The sequence below is a fragment of the Dreissena polymorpha genome, chromosome 1, assembly GCF_020536995.1.
Source record: "Dreissena polymorpha isolate Duluth1 chromosome 1, UMN_Dpol_1.0, whole genome shotgun sequence".
NCBI lineage: Eukaryota > Metazoa > Mollusca > Bivalvia > Myida > Dreissenidae > Dreissena > Dreissena polymorpha.
The window spans coordinates 36,851,652-36,871,878 of record NC_068355.1 but is presented as its reverse complement, the minus strand read 5'-3'; the positions used below and the strand labels follow the sequence as shown (position 1 = coordinate 36,871,878).

Sequence of the window (20,227 nt, the reverse complement as noted above, 5' to 3'; positions counted from 1 at the left end):
TGTATACGAATACACGCCGAGCCGTGGCTTTACAACCATGCTATGAGGAGAGCAAACAGAGTAGAGTTTGATGAAGCCATGCTGGAAGGGACATTCAAATCTGCTCATTGAGTACCCAGATAACACCCTTAATGGAAGCCAACCGTGGGCAGTGACAGTGAAAATCCACTTGTTTGAAGGGGACCGCACTGGTGTTGTGAGACTGCGGGATCGACAAAGGTTGTACGTTGAGGTTATAGAATCTGTCTCAATGAAACGATTGCTCCTTGCAGCTTCAGAATTGATAAAGGCAGTGAAGCATTCTTTCCAACAACAACAAACATGCGTGGGTCACGCACAGTGTTAGCTGGTCAAATCACTGGAGTGGAAGATATGATGATCCGACAAGGCTCTATTTTGTTCCTTCAACTGCAAAACAGCTTTAATGGAAAATCGCGAATATGTCATGGTAACAACGCCAGGAAATTTCACCTTCCCATTCTTCGGATCATGGCTGGCGCTCAGGCTGAATTTAGAGACATCACTGGATTATGTGTGGTAACTGTAGATGAATTTTACGTGAAATACCTTTCTCTACTTTGATGAACTTCGTCCGCATAGACTCTAGCTATGCCCATATTGAGAGCCAGGAGAGTTAAATATGGATGGGGTAGGATACGGACCAGAGAAGGGCCCAGGTGCTGGGTTTACAATCAATGATTCTCCACGCACAGGTGTCGGTGCAGGCCATGGTGGCTATGGTGGTGGTCCAGGTCCAGCCTATGGCGGTGTGCCCTACAATTCAATTTATGAGCCAGTGATGGCAGGAAGCGGGGGTGGCAACAGTTCTGGTGAGGGTGGATCAGGTGGTGGTTACCTGGAATGGTACAATGGCGACCTCATTGAAATCAACGGATTGCTGACACTTTCTGGGGCGGATGGAAAGGGAGGTAATGCGGGAGGTGGCAGTGGCGGTGGTGTGCTACTTCACTCGATGAACATTTCAGGACATGGTGTCATAGCTGTCCCAGGGGTAATGGAGTGGGTATAGGTGGGGGGGGGGTCTGGTGGAAGAGTCTCCATGAACTGCAAGTTCCGATACTCTTATGGAGGGCAGTACCTCAACTATGGTGGTGACAGCACAGGCAGTGTAAGCAGTTCCCATGCTGGAGCCTCTGGAACCACTTTCATTGAGGAGAATAAGCGAGCCCTGCAATACCGCATGACCAAGTATGATACGGTAAAAAATACCACCTACTTTGATGTGGATCACCATGTTATACATTCAGACAACAAACTCAAATACAGTCCTGCGCCGACTGTCATTCAAGATCCGCCAAGAGAACTGTATGAATTTGATGAGATGGAAATAACTGGCTCAACGTACACCTGGATCTACCATCCCAACGGTGTAGATTTAGTGGAAGTGATAGCACATCTTTTCATCGGTGACAAACTGGTCAGTTGCACATAAGACCCAAGCAGAAAGTCTGGGTGGAATACATAGAGTCTGAATCTAACATTACTGAAGCCCCAGTGAGCTATATCATAGATTACGGTGCCGAAGTTGTATTCCCAGAAGAAGTGCATATCCATGGTACAAACAGTACTATTGCTGGGCAGGTAACAGGCGTTCACAATATGTACATTGAGTCTGATGCCTGGGTGGAATTCAAAAGTACGGGAAATACAGCTCTATTAGTAAATGGTGAATACTTCAGAAAAACTGCTACAGGTCACTTTATATGGAATGAACTTCACATGAAACGCGGTGGAACTGCGGGATTCTTGGATATTCTCGATTTCCTCGTTGTAGAGACCAGTGAAATTAAAGTCAAGTACCAAGGAAACTTATACATGAACAAGGCATTTATCAACAGCACTTACTCCTGGATTGAAAGTGAAGGTGTCTTCCATTTGAATGGTCATGGATACAAGCAAGAGGAGGGTCCAGGGGCTGGTTTCACAAGGAATTCCGTGGGATGCGGTGCAGGGCATGGGGGTATGGTGGATGTTCAGACCCTATAAACACTCCAGAGCCCTATGGAAGTATATTTGACCCATATCTGCTCGGAAGTGGAGGTGGAAATGGTGGTGGTGTCGGTGGTTCTGGGGGTGGATCTCTACTCTGGGTTACAAGCCACTATTTTGAACTCCATGGACTTCTAGCTCTACAGGGAACTGATGGCAAGGGAGGTAATGCAGGCGGAGGCAGTGGTGGGTCATTGCTCATTAAATCCCTGAACTTCACAGGGCATGGTGTGATAGACATTGCTGGAGGAAATGCAAGTGGTAATGGTGGTGGTGGGTCTGGGGGCAGAGCGGCCATTCACTGTGAATGGCGATACTCATTTGGTGGAACTTTTATCAACCAGCCTGGTCAGGGAGGAACAGCAGACAAGAGGGAAAGTCATGCTGGGGCGGCTGGAACCTCTTTTGTGAAAAATAACCTACGACCTCTTGAATACAGAATAGTCAAATACATGAAAGGTTCAAGCATCAAGTACTTTGAGGTGGATCACAGATACATACACATTGATTGCAAAATGATTGCATCCCCTGTGGCCACTATGATTATGGAAAATAATACCAGACTCTTTGAATTTAATGAGACAGAAGTAAATGGAAAAGCACGCATTTTGTTCTATCATCCACCAGAACTGACTGCAACAGATATGGTTACTGTTATAATCCACAGATTCTATGGAGATAGGACCGGACAGGTTCATGTGAGAAGTAACCAGCTGATTTATGTGGAATACATTGAGTCAGAATCCAACAGGACTGAGGCACCAGTGAGCTACATCATTGATGCAGGAGCAGAGGTTGTGTTCCCTACTGAAGTGCACATGCAAGGCATTAACACAACTCTAGCTGGCCAAATAACGGGAGTACATCACTTGTACATTCAGGATGGCTGCGAACTAGTCACTGAAAGCACTTCTCAGACTGCTCAACTGGTAGACGAGAAAACAGTGGAGCTCACCGAACCAGGCAATTTCAGACTTCCCACAATCAATATAATGCTTGAGGGTATCCTACCAATCAGGAAGATTGAAACAGACTTCACAATCAGTGCTGCTTTCCTGCAACTCAAGTATGAGGAATCTATTTACATGAATCACGGTTTTGTAGAGGCAGGAGAAATTGACATTGAAACCACTGGAGAGTTCAGTCTTGAAGGCAGAGGCCATCCTGCAATGCAAGGGCCAGGAGCTGGGGCAGGTCTCAATGGAGGCAGCTATGGAGGAGTGGGATATGGTGGCAATGACGATCTGGCTTATGGCTCTCTGTTTACTCCTAAAGATCTTGGTAGTGGTGGAGGTGGCAGCACTGGTGGAGCTGGTGGAGGTTTTGTGAACTTCACCGTCGGGAGACGCTTCCACATAGACGGAATCATTGATGCCTACGGCCTGGCAGCGAGTGGCAACGGAGGAGGTGGAAGTGGTGGCAGTGTGCTGATCAAGGCCTACAATATGTCTGGCAACGGTGTGATTGATGTATCTGGAGGGAAAGGCAGTGGGTCCGGTGGTGGTGGAAGTGGTGGGAGACTGGCAGCTCATATTGATAGTACCAATGAGTACGGAGGGGCTTACAAAGGTATGGGAGGCGTTCATGGGAATGGGGACCTTAACCATGCTGGTGGACCAGGAACAATTTACAAATATGAGTCATCACGAGGCCCAACGTATCGTGAACTGAAGTACAACCCACGTTGAATAAAACTGAAATCAAACCAGAACACACGAAACTCACAATTGATAATGGCTACTGGAAAACAACCACCCAGGTATAGTAATGGAAAAGGACAGTGATTACTATGAATTTGATGAAGTGCAAGTTGAAGGCTACAGCTATGTGCATTTCTACCACCCCTGACACCGCGGATGTTATACAAGTGAAGATCCACGAGCTTACAGGAGACAGAAAAGGAATGGTTCGAGTACGAGTCGACAACAGGTCATGGTAAAGTTTGTGGCAGCTACCCATACTTACATGGACTCCCCGTGTGGTTTCCATGTGGACCCCTATGGAGAACTTATACTTTCCTTCCCACTTATGTCATGTTGACAGAAACAAACAATCATAAGTGGTCTGCTCATTGGTGTTTGAAGAACTGATAATTGAAAGAGATGCCAGAATTCGTCATAAATTTAAATGCAAGCACATCAGATGTCACTGGAATCACCATGGGAACCATGCAACCAACCAATCCAGGCATTTTCAACATTCAAACAGATCTCAACAAATAACCTTGGTTTGTTCAACCATTGACATGAACCCTCGACACCTTGTCTTGAGCAGCGCCAATTTTACCATCCGAAATGGTGGGAAAGTGGATATAAATACAACAAAAGTAACACTGGATGTTGCCTACCTTGATGTTGAGAAGGGAGGCTTGCTGGATGGATCAGAAAGTGGATATGCCCGGCAAACAGGTCCAGGGGCAGGGTCTTCAACCTCATTGGATGGAAGTGGCGGTGGTCTCGCCAGTAAAGGTGAGTACTTTGTTATTAGAATGCTTAAACTGCACAATATCAAGCTTTGTAAACTGGTATTATGTTGTACTCATCCACTACACACACAATAAACATGTGTACGGTCCCAGACATGAAAATAAAAAAGTTTAAAAATGTCATAATCTGAAAATTAAATACAATTGAACAATATATTAAAGGATTTAAATAATTTTGATAGATAATAGCTGCTTGTACTCTGAAGACTATTGACATGTTGTGTGTGAGACAACCTTTCTTTAATTTATGAGGAAACACTCTAAAATGGACACTCTGTAAAAAGCCAACCTTCCAAAACTGAACACATGTTCCGGTTTGCTTTATTTTAGAGTTTTCGCTCTTATTCCATCTTCATGTGAAATAAGTGCAAATAAATCAAAAGACAAAAAAAATATAAGATTGAAAATATTGGTATGATAGGCATAAAAATGACTTTATTTTTATTCAATCTTATCTTGGAATTAAATTTATGCTCAAGCTATGTTATTTTCTCTCTAAATGACCTCTTTGATAACTAATGCCCATCCAGGTGGGCCATCATACCACGGCTCAGCGGGAGGGTCACCTTACGGACGCACTGACTGCTCTGGTGAAGAGTTGGGCAGCGGAGGTGGTGGAGAGAATGGAGGTGCAGGGGGCAGCTACATACGCTTGGTTGTAGGAACGGTAGGTGGTGATGCTTCATTAAGACATTGTGTTTATCATTTTACTTCAGCTGAATCAATTGTTTAACAACCTATCGTATAAATGAAAGCTTTGCCCTATTGCTTTTTTATATAAAAGTAGCTGGTGTGTTGGTTATTAGCGAATAATTAAAATAAATTAATGAACAATAGCTGGAGGAGTTAAAATGAAAAACTGTCAAACTATATTGATGGTTTCTATACAATGATTTGTAGACAAGTTTTTCAAATGCGACCTTTAAATCTTGCAACTTCAGCAACTGACAAACTATGGCACAATCTCTTCCAATGGTGTTGCGGGCACTACAACATACGGCAGTGGAGGTGGCAGTGGTGGAACAATAAGCATAAATGCCGGGTCTCTAGTTGGACGGGGTACTGTCACGGTGAATGGGGGTCGTGCATACTACTATGGGGATATCCATGGCAATACAGTTGGTAAGTAAATATGAGCCTTGTTAAGGGAAAACTGGGCTAAATGCATGTGCGCAGTAAGCACTGGCTAATCAGGGACAACACTCTCTGCATCTCTGCTTTTTTAGTTTTCCTTAAAAGACAGTCTTTTCTTTAACCAAGATTCATGTTGAGGCGGAAAGTCTCGTCTCTGATAAGCATGTGTGGACTGCACAGGCTCATCTGGCAAGACGTTTTCCGCACATGCATTAAGCCCAGTTTTCCCAGAATGAAGCTCCTATGTTCAAGAATTTTTATTAAAGGAAAGTTGCCCATGAATTATAATGTTTTTGTTTTTATAAACTTTCACCTTATAAGCTTATTGTAGAAAATGCACCCAGAAATTGAAGAAAGAAGTCCAACTTTCTGTTGTCCATTGCTGTTTGAAGTAAATTATGTGCTACTATATTCCACTGAAATATATCCATCGTTGGTATACTGGATTGTAAATTAGCTACTGAAGACTAGTAACTACTGGTAGTTGCACACGCAGAAAAACAAACATGTTGAACTTTATTTTAAGTATACATGTGCATGATTTATTAAGTAATATAACTAGTCTTTAGTGATTTTGTTTGTAATGTATTGTGAACATTTGCAAACTGGATCTTCAAAACTTTGAAAAAACCCATTTAATCAATAGGTACAAACAAAACTGGCCCCAATTGATGTAGCAATAGTAGTTTTCATTCAAATAATAATAGTTTAACCCTTTCCCCCTCAGGAGAATGGCTATATGAAACCAGCATAAAATCAGAAAAGCCTGCAAGTAACTTGCAGTCTGTTCAGGTTTTATGCTATTTGCTGAACATCAGTATCTTAGGGTTGGGAATGAAACCTTTGAATCTTCAATCTATTAAGAAAGGTCTTAAATTTAATTTGATTTGCTAAGAGACTGCAAAAGCCACAGAGTGCGTTTTTGCGTGGTAAAGGGCTAAACCAGTTATACATTTGTCCTAACAGGTAATGGAGGTGGGTCAGGAGGTCGTATCTGTATCAACCTGCGGGAGCCCCTACAGTACCTGGGAACTCTGAGCGCTACAGGAGGCATTTCACGAGATGGTTACCATGGCTCCCCAGGTACTGTCTACGTCGTGTCCACTGTCGGGGATGACGTGACCTCGCACCTGTGGTCAGACCACAACAACAATGCCTGGGGATGTGAGAAACACGCTGTCTATGTTGACGTGGACACCCTCACTTACATCCACCCCTTGAGGGATGCATGCATACATCCAACATCAGTAAGTGTTACAGATATTGAATGCATTTGTTGGTTTCATAAAATGATTGTATCGATACAAAATCCATTCAATAATACAAGTGTTACAGATACAAAATACGCTTTTTGTTTTGACTTCATAACTATTTAATCAAATTTTAATAGTGTATATAAACATTTTTGTTTCTGCTATGTTCTATACTTTCGTATTAGTAATAATAACAGCAAATTTATTATCAAAAGCTATAAATATAGACTCATTGAACCAAAAGTTGAGAATTTTTTTGCAAAAAATGAATATATTTGCTTGTGTATACACGAAAATATTTTCTTGTGTATACATGGACCACAAGTTTAATCCTGTGCTAAATCAATAAACATATGTATAATTGTTTAACTTTCAGGATATAACAATCTCATACATTGGAGGTGATGGTCTTGGTACAGTCTACATAGACTCAGGTGACACGCTGTCTCTAGCAGTGGGTCAGACACGCACCTACATCCAGTCATCCCTCTATGTGGCAGGCACAGCTAACCTCCCACCTTCTGCAATAGCCGAGCAGTCTGTCACATGCGCCGGAACTTTTGTGGGAGTTGAGCACTGGTACTCAAGAGGTCACACCAATCTTCTCGCATCTGGTCAGTCCAAGCTCTCTTCGGGCGCATCCCACCCTGGCAAATACTACTTTTCGACTTTCACGGCACTCAGCGATGGCAAGTTCACGCTGATGGATACTAACGACTACAACGTCATCACTGGACTAGCCCTTGTGACCACCACGTTCCACATGGAGGGGAATTCCGACGGCTATGTGAATAACTCGGTCTCCATAAGCAGCCACCTGGTTGAGATAGAGAAGCGCTCGGTGTTGGATGGCCTTGGTCGTGGGTATGGAGCTAGTGCAGGCAGTGGGGCTGGATGCAGTACCAGCTGTGGGTCTGGTGGAGGGCATGGAGGTAGTGGAGCATCTTGCTCAGGTTGCAACAGCTGTGCTGGTGGATCCACTTACGACAGGTATCAGTAGAGACAAGCATGATTAATTGTTTTAAAAGGATATTATTAATTAATAATTTGATGTGTTTGGACATTCCATGGTTGGACTTAATTGCTTGACTGATCGGTCTTGCAAAGCATTTGTAGAATATTTACAATATTTGATATGCATTGCCAAACAGTATGGTGGTAAATCATATAGAGTATTGGCAATTGTTCTGACTTGGCAATCTTGACCAGAAAATGGCATTGCTTACTGTGATCTTTCACCATAAAAGGGTATTTGAGTCGTTGGTTAAAATAGCGGTCATGCAACATAGACACCTGTTTCCTATATAAGCTTAACTCATCATAATGGAACATAGGAGCTGTACTGTGGACAAATACTTATGTCAGTCTTTAAATGCTGCTCTACTTGAATAATAAATGTGTTGAGAATTGTTTTAATGACAAATCCTTACAAAATGTTAGTGTGACCTTGGCATTTAAATCAGAATATTTAACATGAATTAACATGAATCTGCAAAGCTATTAAATGTTTTGGTCATTTAATAAGCTTTGCTCAGAGAAAACTGTGTTTTATGCATGTGCCTTAAGTGTCATCCAAGAATCACCTGTGCAGTCTGCACAGTCTAATCAGTGACGACACTATCCACTTTTATAGAATTTTGTGTTTAAAGGAAGTCTCTCCTAAACTAAAATCCAGTCTAGCCAGAAAGTGTCTTTCCTGATTAGCCAGTGCAGACTGTATATGCATTAAGCCTAGTATTCTTGGAGCGCGGCTTATAAACATATATGAATTAAGAGAAAGCCAAAAGAAGATGACACTTTATGCCCATGCATATAGCCCAGTTTTCCCAGAACTCATTTAATGAATGATTTCAGCATGGAGTTACCCAAACTGGCAGGAAGTGGGGGTGGAAGAAGTTCCGCAGGTCACTATGGAGACGGTGGCTCTGCCATACGACTGACTTGCACTGCCTGTGTGGTCGAAGGTCTCATCACCGTGGTGGGAGAAACGAGCGCTGGCGGGGGTGGTGGAGGTGCTGGTGGGGCTGTCTGGATGGATGGACAGGTGCTGCACGGTTGGGGCTCCATCTCGGCCAATGGAGGTGGTGCAGGCACAGAGAGTTGTAACACTTATTCGACTAGCCGTGGAGGTGGTGGAGGCGGTGGTAGGATCAGAACATGGGGCAGGGATGATGCCAGTAAGGTTCTTCTTCACCAGAGGTATGTCCAGGGTGGGTCAGGGTCAGCTGGCAATGGTGGCGTTGGAACGATATGGAGTTCGGGAGGAAATGCATGCAGCGGACATGGTACATATAACATCAGCACTCTGAAATGCGATTGCAACGCAAACTATCTTGGCTACGACTGTCAGTTTTATTGCCATAACGATGAATCCTGTAGCTCCAATGGCGTTTGTGATGCAGAAGGGTTCTGTGTATGCAATGCTGGATTCGTTGGTCTACAGTGTGCCAGCCAATGTCACAGGGCGACGACTTGCAGTGGAAATGGTCGGTGTTCGGGACTTGGTCGGTGTATTTGTGACCCATGCTACTCTGGGCCAGACTGCTCGGTGCTGTGTAGCGGAGCTGGAACATGTACGGCCAACAAGTGTGTCTGCGATGGCTGCCATCTTGGGAAGTACTGCGAGTCAGAATGTAATAACCGTGGAACCTGCGAGCTTTCGACAAATACATGTACATGCGCTGCCAACTGGGGTGATGCCAAATGCACGAAAAAAGGCTGCCCAGGTTCTGACTTAAACTGCAATGGACATGGTGACTGTAATTCTGGAACCAGCACCTGCTTCTGTGACATTGGATGGAAAGGTGGGAATAATGATAAAAAATTAGTTTAACCTTTTCATTGCTTACTCTCTTAATTAAAGTTTGAAATCAGCCCAAAAGTATTTTCTTGGTGTTATTTAAATGCCAGAATAGCGTAAAATTATTGTTACTAATATTTTTTATGTATTAAACTTTAAATGGAGATCTTTTTTATATTAACTATAAAATTTTTGGAAAATTTGAAATCAATAGAACAGGTTTTCTTGTATTTAGAATAAAATTAAAAAAATAATTTATAATAAAAGGTTTTAATTCATCTTCAACAGGTGCCGACTGCGGGGAGCCTGACTGCCCTGGCGAGCCGAACTGCAACAACAAAGGGGTGTGCAACATGCTGTACAACCCCCCGAGGTGCACAAACTGTCGCACAGGCTGGATGGGTCCAGCCTGCGACGATGTGTGTCTCCATGGAACACCCAACAGTGACGGTTCATTCTGCAACTGCACTACAAAGTGTCATCACGGTCTGGGATGTGACATCGAGTGTTCAGGAAATGGTGTTTGTAACACCGATGGCAGTGGAAGCTGCTATTGTGACCCTTTGATTGGATGGGACGGAACTTACTGCGAGATTCCAGGTAATGGCTTTCTTCTTGTGCCTTAATGCCAATTTTAGAATGTCAATATCTTCATCTCGCTCATTAAGTATATGTACCATGAAAATCTTCAGGGACAAAAAACTCTGATTCTCTATTTCTGATGTTTTTTCAAGGATTAGCTGTACGTTTTCAGTTATCTAAGTATATAAATATTTCATGAACATGTCCTTTCCTTGAAATCTATGTGAAATGTCAGGTATTTCTAGGCTAGCAGAAACAGCCATGATTCAGAAGGATTACGTTTAATTTGTACCAAATTTACCAATGCCCAAAAGTCAACCTGTTAAATAGAAGTTCTCTGAAATTGCAGGATGTCCAAGGCACCCAGTAACAAACGTTGAATGCAGCAAGCGTGGTGACTGCGACTCAGAGTCAATGACATGCGACTGCGATGCCGGATGGATGGGGGCTGCGTGCCACATTTCAGACTGTCCCGGAGAACCAAACTGCTACAACCGTGGTATATGCAGTGAAGCCACTAACCCTCCTCTGTGCAAGTCCTGTCAGACTGGATGGATGGGGCCTGCTTGTAATGATCCATGTACTAACGGTGTTCAGGAGCCCATGGACAGTGGTATGGCACTTTTTGTATGTAATTATTATACAGTTTAAATTTCTTTGAGCAATTTTTGTTTGAATAGTTGTGAATAAACAAAGCTGAAAAAGTCCACATTTCAGAGAAAGGCCTCCAAACAACCTTAGTTAAATAGAGAGTCTTATATCTTCCAAAGCTCCAGAATTCCCTGCTAGTTAAGGCCTGAAATTGGGATATTAATTAGTTTCTTTATTCTTGTCAGTTCACTGATTTGGAAAAATGATGAACATTTTGTCCTTGATTATAAGCTTACCTTAGCATGACATAAGAAAAATGTGATCCCCATGTCTTGAAGCCATTGTCATGCAGTTTGATGTGTACGGTTTGATGTGTATGGTTTTTTGTGTACTGTAGAGGTGGGGTACGCAGATTTACGTATTTCTTCATCAGGTATTTGCAAGTGTGACTCTGGCTGGACAGGAGTGGGATGCAACTCAGAATGTTCAGAGCACGGCAAGATAGACCCATCAACAAACAAGTGCAAATGTACCTATGAATTTGGCTGGAAAGGAGAAGTGTGTAACATCCCAGGATGTCCTGGACTCTTTGGACTGGACTGTAGCGGCAGAGGTATGTGGAGCGCACCTAAAATCTTATCTTGTTACACTGTAAAACTTGTTTTTTTCCCTAATGCTGATTTGCTTTCATTTGTTTCAAGCTTATCTTATAATGAAAATGTGTTTTGTGCCCTAATAAACACCTTGAACTCAGTTGAACACTTCAGGGTTGTCATGACTCTTATTATGGCCGGCCAATGGAGGGATATAGAATTTGTGTTTTCCGTCTGTCTGTATGTCCGTCTAACATTAACCGCAATCCTGAAACGAAGAGACTTCCTTTAAACAAAAAAAAAACACCATAAAAACAGAAAGTGTTGCCTTTGATTACCCTGTGTGGACCGCTAATTTGAGAAATACTTTTTGCATATTCATTAAGCCCAATTTTCCCAGGCGAGGATCTTTTACTCGTACCATGTGTCCCACAGGTGGCTGTGATAGCACATCAGCAACTTGCACCTGCAACCCAGGCTGGCGTGATATCGGCTGTGAGATACCAGACTGCCCAGGGGAACCAGACTGTAACAACAGGGGCAATTGTATCCAAGCAAATACTGACACTCCATATTGCTGGTATGATTTATTATCTTTATGTGCCAGTTTTGAAACTATTCTTGTGCTGCAGTATCAAATTATTGTTGACATTTTAGATCATACTGATCACTGAGATCCATCAAGTAAGGTAAACATAATGTTTTTATTGAATAAGCAGAAACATTGGGACCACATATATGTTTCAAATAACAAAAGTTCAGATAAACAGTCTTCAAACAAAAATTGATCCTAAGCGGAAGTTTGTTTGTGTGTGTTAACATGTTTAAACACAATGGCTGCTTAGGCTTATATTGAAGACATATAAATGTAAGACATATTTTCATTAGCGTTTACATTTGTATATTCACATGTATCTGTATTTGGAAGGCATATTTTCATGAGCGTTTGTATTGAATGTATCTATATGTTGAAGACATAATTATATTTTCACAAATTCCTATAATAAAATCTTTTGGTCCATTGTGAATTGCAGGTGCAACCAGGGCTGGTTTGGGGATGCTTGTGAGGAAATCTGCATGAACGGACTTGTAGATCCACTGGGCAGCGACAACTGCGTGTGCCATCCAGGGTGGGTGGGAATCAACTGCAACGTGGAGTGCTCATACCATGGCAAAATTGTCAATGACAAGTGTCTGTGTGATGTAGGCTGGCGCGGCCCGTTCTGCGACATACCAGGCTGTCCGGGTGCCACAGAGGATTGCACGGGACACGGGACCTGCAATACGCAGACACACATCTGCTCATGCTACAATGGATGGACAGGGGAGACAGATTCCCGTGGCCACTTGGACCCTCTCCTGAATGCTTGTGATGTGCCGGACTGCCCAGGTAGCCCAGATTGCAACGCCCAAGGCACGTGTGATGCCAGCACCACCACACCACGGTGTGTGAACTGCGCGGCAGGCCGGATGGGAGCTGGATGTGAGGAAGTCTGCGATGCAGTACATGGTGTTCAGAGTCCAATGAACAGCGGAATCTGTGTCTGTGATAGCTGCTACACAGCAAAGGATGCAACATGGAGTGTGATGGTCATGGCAAATGCACTGGCGGGGTGTGTAAGTGCGATGTGGGATGGAGGGGCAGCAAATGTGAGGTGCCTGGCTGCCCTGGAAACATGACTGACTGTACCCTGCATGGAGTCTGCAACACAGCCTTGCACCAGTGTACTTGTACACCAGGTAGGTTTATTAGTTACTTCATTAGTTATACCCTTCCTTACAAAGTATTACGGGAGGTATACTGGAACCAATATGGAGGTCTGTCTGTCTGTCTGAACGTTCCTCTGTCCGTTTGTCTGTCTGTAGGCATAAACCTGTCTGCATGCGTTCTCTTACACTTTGCAATATACAACATATATTTAATTTCAAACGTACAAGAATTGTTCCTTATGATACTAATTATGAATGTGCCATTTGTATTGCCCTTCATTAAAAATTAAAAAGTTATGCCCCTGTCTCAACTAAGAATGTTTGCAACATATTAATGGTTATGAAAGACCATTATAAACCAAAAAATACATTCATGAAACTAAAACATTCAGATGTGCTATATTTAGTATGTAACATTGTATTTAAGCCCTTTACTGATCTTCATCATATGATGACCCTGGGGTCATAACTTCATAACTGGCAACAACAAATTGGTCAAATTATTTATATAAACTTATGGTAGCTAAAAGCCTTTCCCACTGAAACCTTAAAGCTGAAAAATTTAAAATTTGATTTGTGACATTGTATTGTGATTCACTATACATTTTATTAAACACGTTCCGCTTGGGTCAAAACTGGCCATACCCCAGGGTGCAATTTTTTAATTGTTAGATCTGGCTACATATTTTAAGATATTATTATTTGGGGTATTGGTCACTGTGTGACAAGAAATATTAAATTATCTGGGCTTTTTTTCTTGATTTGGATAAAGGGCTTAGCTTTCCATTATGGGGCAATAGTAAATCGAGAAACCTGAGAAAAGGGACACAATTACCCAAGGTAAACTTTAAATTTGGGGAAATTGTTCCATTTCAAAGATATGCCTTGATGGGAAGGTGCCTATATTAGTTGGGAAGAGGCCTATATAAGGCCCTGCTTAAAAGGAAAAAAATGGTGTGATGGATTATTGTGATATTGCTTGGCTGTCTTCAATGTTTTTTTCCATGCTATATCAAACTACTGTGATCAATTAAAATGAATATTTGTGTGACCATTGTATGCAGAAACAAATTTTAAGAACTTTAACTCTTTTTCGGTTTATTCTTTGTCTAAAACATTTACTTCATTAGCATCTAGGCGATTTAATATAAGCCAAACTGTGAAACTATTACTTGTTGTACACTAATTTATGTGTATTTTATGGGTCCTTTAAACTGCGAAATAAATTATCCAGGGAAATTTTTCAAATCTGAAGTTTCATAGCAGTCATTAAAAACAAATGAACAAATTTAAGATAAAAAAAGATATAATGAATCCACATACTTTCATTACATGAAAATCTAGATGTAAGGCACTAGAGAGTAAAAGAGCAATACATTGTATGTCTCTATAAACAGTTTCTATTTGCATGTATTGAGCCCCTAACAATGGCATGCTTCATGTTAAATTGTTGCTGATTATTATCTGTGGTGTAGCCTTTTTGTTACAGAATGTATTATTCAAATCATTCCGATTTTTCATTATTTTTTATCAGGATGGACTGGCGCTGACTGCAGCATTCCTGACTGTGGAGATGATTCCTGCTATTCAGAAGAGGACAGGGGACGTTGTGATGGATCAACCGGAATACCAAAATGTGTCTGCAACACAGAAAATGTAAGCATTATAAGGAACAAAAAGCATTTTTATTCAGTAACAAATGGGAAGATGATAACATTGTCTTGAATTTAACTTACAGTCTACTCATTTTAGAAATAATTGAAAGATGATAACCATTTCTTCAAAATGAAATAATACTTTATTCATTATAAATAAATGAATTCATTGATTGAAATATCAGTTTGCAGAGTAACCGTTTTATGTTACCACAAATGTTTCTACATCAAATGCACATAAATAATATATAGAATATAATATGAATATTGAAGATGTAGTGCTTTTGGTGAAGCTAATAAGCAGACAGATGCAAAGCTTACCTCTATATTGTTGTATGTCATAATATTATAATTTTATCTTTAACATTTCTCACTTAATTTACTTTTGATCTCATTACAGTGTAATATACCCGGTAACCCACATCTTTCGGTTAAGCTCTGTTTTGTTAAATTAAATTTCTAAAACATCGAAATAAACAAATTTAATAAACTTCTGTTTATAAAAAGTTTTCAAAGTTTTCAGTATAAAGCTGAAATTTATGCAATAAATAATCGAAATCTTTTATCTCACAGTTGTATGATATTCTATACATTTTTGTTCACGTATTTAAGAAGAACTAATATGATTTGTTGATATACCATCGATTTGGCTTCAATAAAAAGGCCAAAAATCTCCATCACTCTACAACTGATAGTAATCTTGGTCAATTAGGGCTGGTTTGGAATGTACTGTGAGAAGAAGTGTGAGAACGGCACAGTGACAATGGCCCCGCCGACGGACGTGACGGGTGGGGAGTGTGAGTGTTTCACCTGCTACAATGGAGACCGGTGCCAACTGGAGTGCTCTGACAACGGTATCTGTAACAAAACATCGGGCCAGTGCCAGTGCTTCAGGGATCCAGGTGAGCTGGCCGCAAATATAATTGTAATATTAATGACAATTTAACTCATTCAAACTCAGAAGCAAATTAAAAATGGCTTATGTGCAAACAGCATAAAACCAGAACAGCCTGCAAGTAACTGGCAGTCTGTTCAGTATTTATGCTGTTTGGTGCTCAACAGTATCTAAGGGTTGGAAATGAAGCCTTTAAAACTTGAAAACATTAAGAAAGCTCTTTAATTAAATTTAATATCCTATGGGACTACAAATGCGTCAAAATACGTTTCTAGGGTTTAAAGATGAGTGATACTTCACAGCTTCACTTCTTCACAGATGACACATTTTTTTTACACTTTACAAAAAGATAAGTCTTGTTACCTAGCAAAAATTAATAGATTAATTTTGTCTGTGCTCAGTCTGATACCATGTAGAATCATTGCTTACATTTAATACTTTTGATGAGAACTTTTGTCACATTGTCTCCCTTTTAATTACTTAATTTTATTGCAAAACACATGTTTATTTAATTTAACTTAAGCAAGTGGTGTTCTATGATAAAAAAGTATTTTAGGATGGTCAATTACGTACTTTTTGATGTTGCTGGTGTATTATAGATTTCAATATCACACATTTTTCTTTCTAACAGTGTCAAATTGTAATTGAAAAAAATAACTCACGTCATGTTTCAGGCAATGCGTACATTGAAAGTCTGTGCGAGACAGAAGGCTGCCCGGGACCTGACGGCAGATGTAACGGCCATGGCACCTGCGTAAAGATGACGTGTCTCTGTGACAACGGCTGGATGGGTGACGACTGTGGTCTGCCTCTGTGTCCAAACAACTGCAGCAGTAAGTCCCGCCTTTGTATAACCTCTAACCAAAAGGTCCTTTCCTAAATTAGATGAAAATTAACACCTTTTATCGCAACATTCCTAATAACCTACAGTTCATATTCAACTTACATGGAATTTTTTCCTCAGCTATTCATTTCAAGCATGTGACTATTGATATTTAAAACATTTTAAAGACATAACTTATGATTATAATCTTTAAATTATATGAATTGTGCAGTAAAATTTTGTAAACTTACGACGGTACTTTTTAATCACATTAAGTTATAAATGTGATTGGTAACAAGGACATGAACAAATGCAAAGAGTGCAACCTTGCAAGTCTAGTACCGTTGATATATGACATGTGTTTTTACACCAAATTATTTTTTTTCTGTATGAAGTTAAGGTATAAAAAAGTCACAAACTACAGGGTCTTATAAAAACCCATTTAGATCACTACAGCGTATTTGATGCAGTTGTGTATTGCAGATAGCCATTACTATCTGCATGGGGTGCATCAGTACAATTTAAAATATGTATTGAAAAAAAAGGAACATCCCTATTATTTAAAGCAAATCTTTTAATAAATAAACAATTTTGAATCAAATGTAAGGCAATATACATGTTTGCACTGAGCAATTGTAGTTCCCTTATAGATTTTTAGTAATTTATGTAGTTATCGGCTTTTAGATAATGAGATTTAAGAAACTTTGGATTTTTCTGCCATGTGAATAAGAGTTGTCTTAAAAGTACATCCAAATTTTAGATAATACATTCATAAGAAGTACAATGTATGTTACATGATATAAATACAAGTTTTATTATATCATTCAACACAATTTTTTTCAAATCAATAAGAGATGTACGCAAAGTTGTCAATGTAGTCTTGGTCATTAAATGGACAAGTTATAGTGTTTTGGCTGTATTTATTATACTGTTAATCTTATTATACTTAAGCAAACTGTTTTTTCAGATTATGAATTAAATATGAAAAAAATCAAACAGGTTTTATAAGTTCTTTGTTATGTCATGGACTAATTTAATGACTCATATGTATACCCTAACAATCAATTTAAGTCCCCAGAAGTGAACGGGGGACATCCCTCATGAACATGCAAGCGAAGTTACAAAGTTTTGGTAAAGGCCTATTAGCCTTAGACTTTCAATTCCTTTCAAGGAAAAATAAAGCATTATCCAACTTATTTGTTAGAAATATAATAATCTTGATTGTGTTTACATACTTTTTCTATGTTTTTTTTTAAAGAGAAACCATTTACCCATTTCAGATGAAGGCCAGTGTCTTTACAACACAGAGCTTGAGATGGCAGAGTGCCATTGTAATGCAAAGTGGATAGGGTCGGACTGTGCAATACCCTGTATGAATGAACCAACATCGATGCACTTGGCACTTGCGTCTGTACGAACCCATGTAACACAGGTAATAGTCACATATTATAATGTGTTACCAAACTTTCTAATTTTAACAAAGCTGGAAAAACTTTAAAAATAATAGAGAAAATTTGTTACCATTTTGTAAAGGATTATAGCTGTAAATGTATGAGCTGTCAAATAACTGAATAAATTAATAAAATAAAACAGTTAAATAACTTTTTCTCTTTAATGCATATTTACTCTTGTAGTTATTTGGCTATTGTTTATTCTTGCATATGATCCATGCTTTTTGAAAACAGGGGTTTATGCATTTTCATAAAGTGCACAAGCTAATCTAGGACGGCACTTTCTGCAAACACTGGAGTTTTTTTTTGCTAAGAAGAGAATTATTCAAATGTTTAATACAATGAAAGCATAAAGTGTTGTTCCTGAACAGCCTGTGCCAACTGCACAGGCTAATCTGAGACAACACTCAAAGCACATACATTAAACCCTGTTTTCACAGAGCGATGCTCATTTGTAATTGTTGCATAAGGTCTGTCCTGCGACGGCATTTGCTCTGGGCGAGGAGTCTGTGATAACAATGGTGGCTGCATCTGCAACTTCTTTGACCCTTGGAAGGGTGACCAATGCACGGAGGCGGGCTGTCCAGGCTGGCCCGACAACTGCATGAATCACGGATCGTGCAACTCTGCAACTGGCACATGCGTGTGTGATCAGGGCTGGAAGGGGGCCGCATGCCATATTCCCGAGTGTGATTGTCAGGTGAATGCTACCTGTGAGATGAGGCCAGGTGACTCGAAACCAAGATGCTACAATTGTGACCATCCATATATCGGGGACAAGTGTCAATACAGGTTAGAATTAAAAGTGCTTTGAGTGGTTGATTGTTTTTTAGTGAATAATAAAAGTTCTGTTCCTAGTTTTGTTATTGTAAGAAGCTTGCAACATATACATTTTGCTTAATAAACTGTTTATAGAATGTAACATATGTGTTCAAGGTTTTTATCAATAGTCACTTACCAAGCCCTAGAACTGTGACCATCTTTTCAGAGGAATTATGCCCTCCTTTTGTACTAATAAAAGTCCTGTTTAAATGTGCAAGTTGAAATTCAGGCATAAGTATGCAATAATTTGATTTGAAAAATACATCTATATTTCAGGTGTGAAAACGGTGTTGAGAACGCTACAACATTTGAGTGCATGTGTGAGAGCTGCTACAGCGGAGCCTCCTGTGATGCCATGTGTAACAACCAGGGCTCATGTGAGAACAGCACAGGCACCTGCAACTGTGGTTTTGCAGGCTACCGGGGAGAGTTCTGCGAGAGGAAAGAATGCCCAGGCTGGGGAGTCTCGTGCACCAATCACGGCACGTGTAATCCTGGAACAGGAAAATGCGCCTGTAACACTGGCTGGATAGGAACGGGATGCCAGACTGCCAAGTGTGAGAACGACTGCAGCAGCCAAGGGACTTGCCTCCCCCTTGAACCCCCCAACACGCCAAGATGTAACTGCACTGGAAACTATTTCGGCTTAGACTGCGGCAAATTGTGCGGGCGTGGTACCTTGATCAAACCTGATCTAGCGGACCTGTCCACCTGGTATTGTACATGCGACAGTTGCTTCACAGGGGAGCTGTGTGATGTGGAGTGTTCAGGGTCGTGGAAGCTGCAATAGCGCGGGTATGTGTGACTGCGGGACGGCTGGATGGAGGGGAGACAACTGCGAGAAAGCGGGCTGTCCTGGCAAAGACTGGCTGTAGACTGCACGGGACATGGAAGCTGTATCACTGCCTCAGCTGCAGACATAGGTATAGTATACGTTATTTGAGTAAGTAATGATTTAGTTAAGAATGGGACACTCACCCTTCTTTCTTTTTGGAGAAAAAATCGGTATTAAACAAAATTCAAACTGTGACAGTCTGTACCAGAACTCATAACTCTAAACAGAAAATTAATTGTAACATATTACCATATGACTGAAGAATGAAACCAATGTTGTAGGAACCTGTACCTGTGACACCTACTGGGTGGGAGAAGGTTGCTGGACCGCTGAGTGTCTCAACAACTGCTCAAGGCGAGGAATCTGTAATGAAACCGTGGATGTACCGTTCTGTAGCCAGTGTGAACAGGGCTGGATGGGACCTGACTGTAGCACACCTTGCTATGGCATACAACAACCCATGGACAGCGGTATGTTATATATGGCTGGACACACTATGAATGGATAAATAGTCGTATACACTGTCTTGAGACAGCTCTTGTTCAGTCATATCGTCTACCAAAAAGAGGAATGTTAATTTTCGCATTA

General features: G+C 40.8%; 1 protein-coding gene and 2 long non-coding RNA genes across 5 annotated transcripts in view; 1 reads left to right on the top strand and 2 right to left on the bottom strand.

Moving 5' to 3' along the window:
* LOC127877097 (fibrillin-1-like) overlaps positions 1 to 20,227 on the top strand; it is a 59,291-nt gene that overhangs the window by 23,376 nt on the left and 15,688 nt on the right. The gene's annotated exons all lie outside the window — the stretch shown is intronic.
* LOC127877102 (uncharacterized) overlaps positions 1 to 20,227 on the bottom strand; it is a 48,547-nt gene that overhangs the window by 17,952 nt on the left and 10,368 nt on the right. The window lies entirely within an intron of this gene.
* On the bottom strand, positions 14,305 to 19,562 carry LOC127877117 (uncharacterized). 2 transcript variants are annotated; one of them, XR_008048258.1, is made up of 4 exons: positions 19,483 to 19,562; positions 16,371 to 16,584; positions 15,453 to 15,671; positions 14,305 to 14,798 (listed from the first exon to the last, which is right to left on the bottom strand). It is a non-coding gene; the product is annotated as an uncharacterized LOC127877117 (long non-coding RNA). The 2 variants fall into 2 exon arrangements; XR_008048257.1 differs by lacking the exon at positions 19,483 to 19,562 and adding an exon at positions 17,803 to 17,909 and having other exon boundaries at positions 14,307 to 14,798.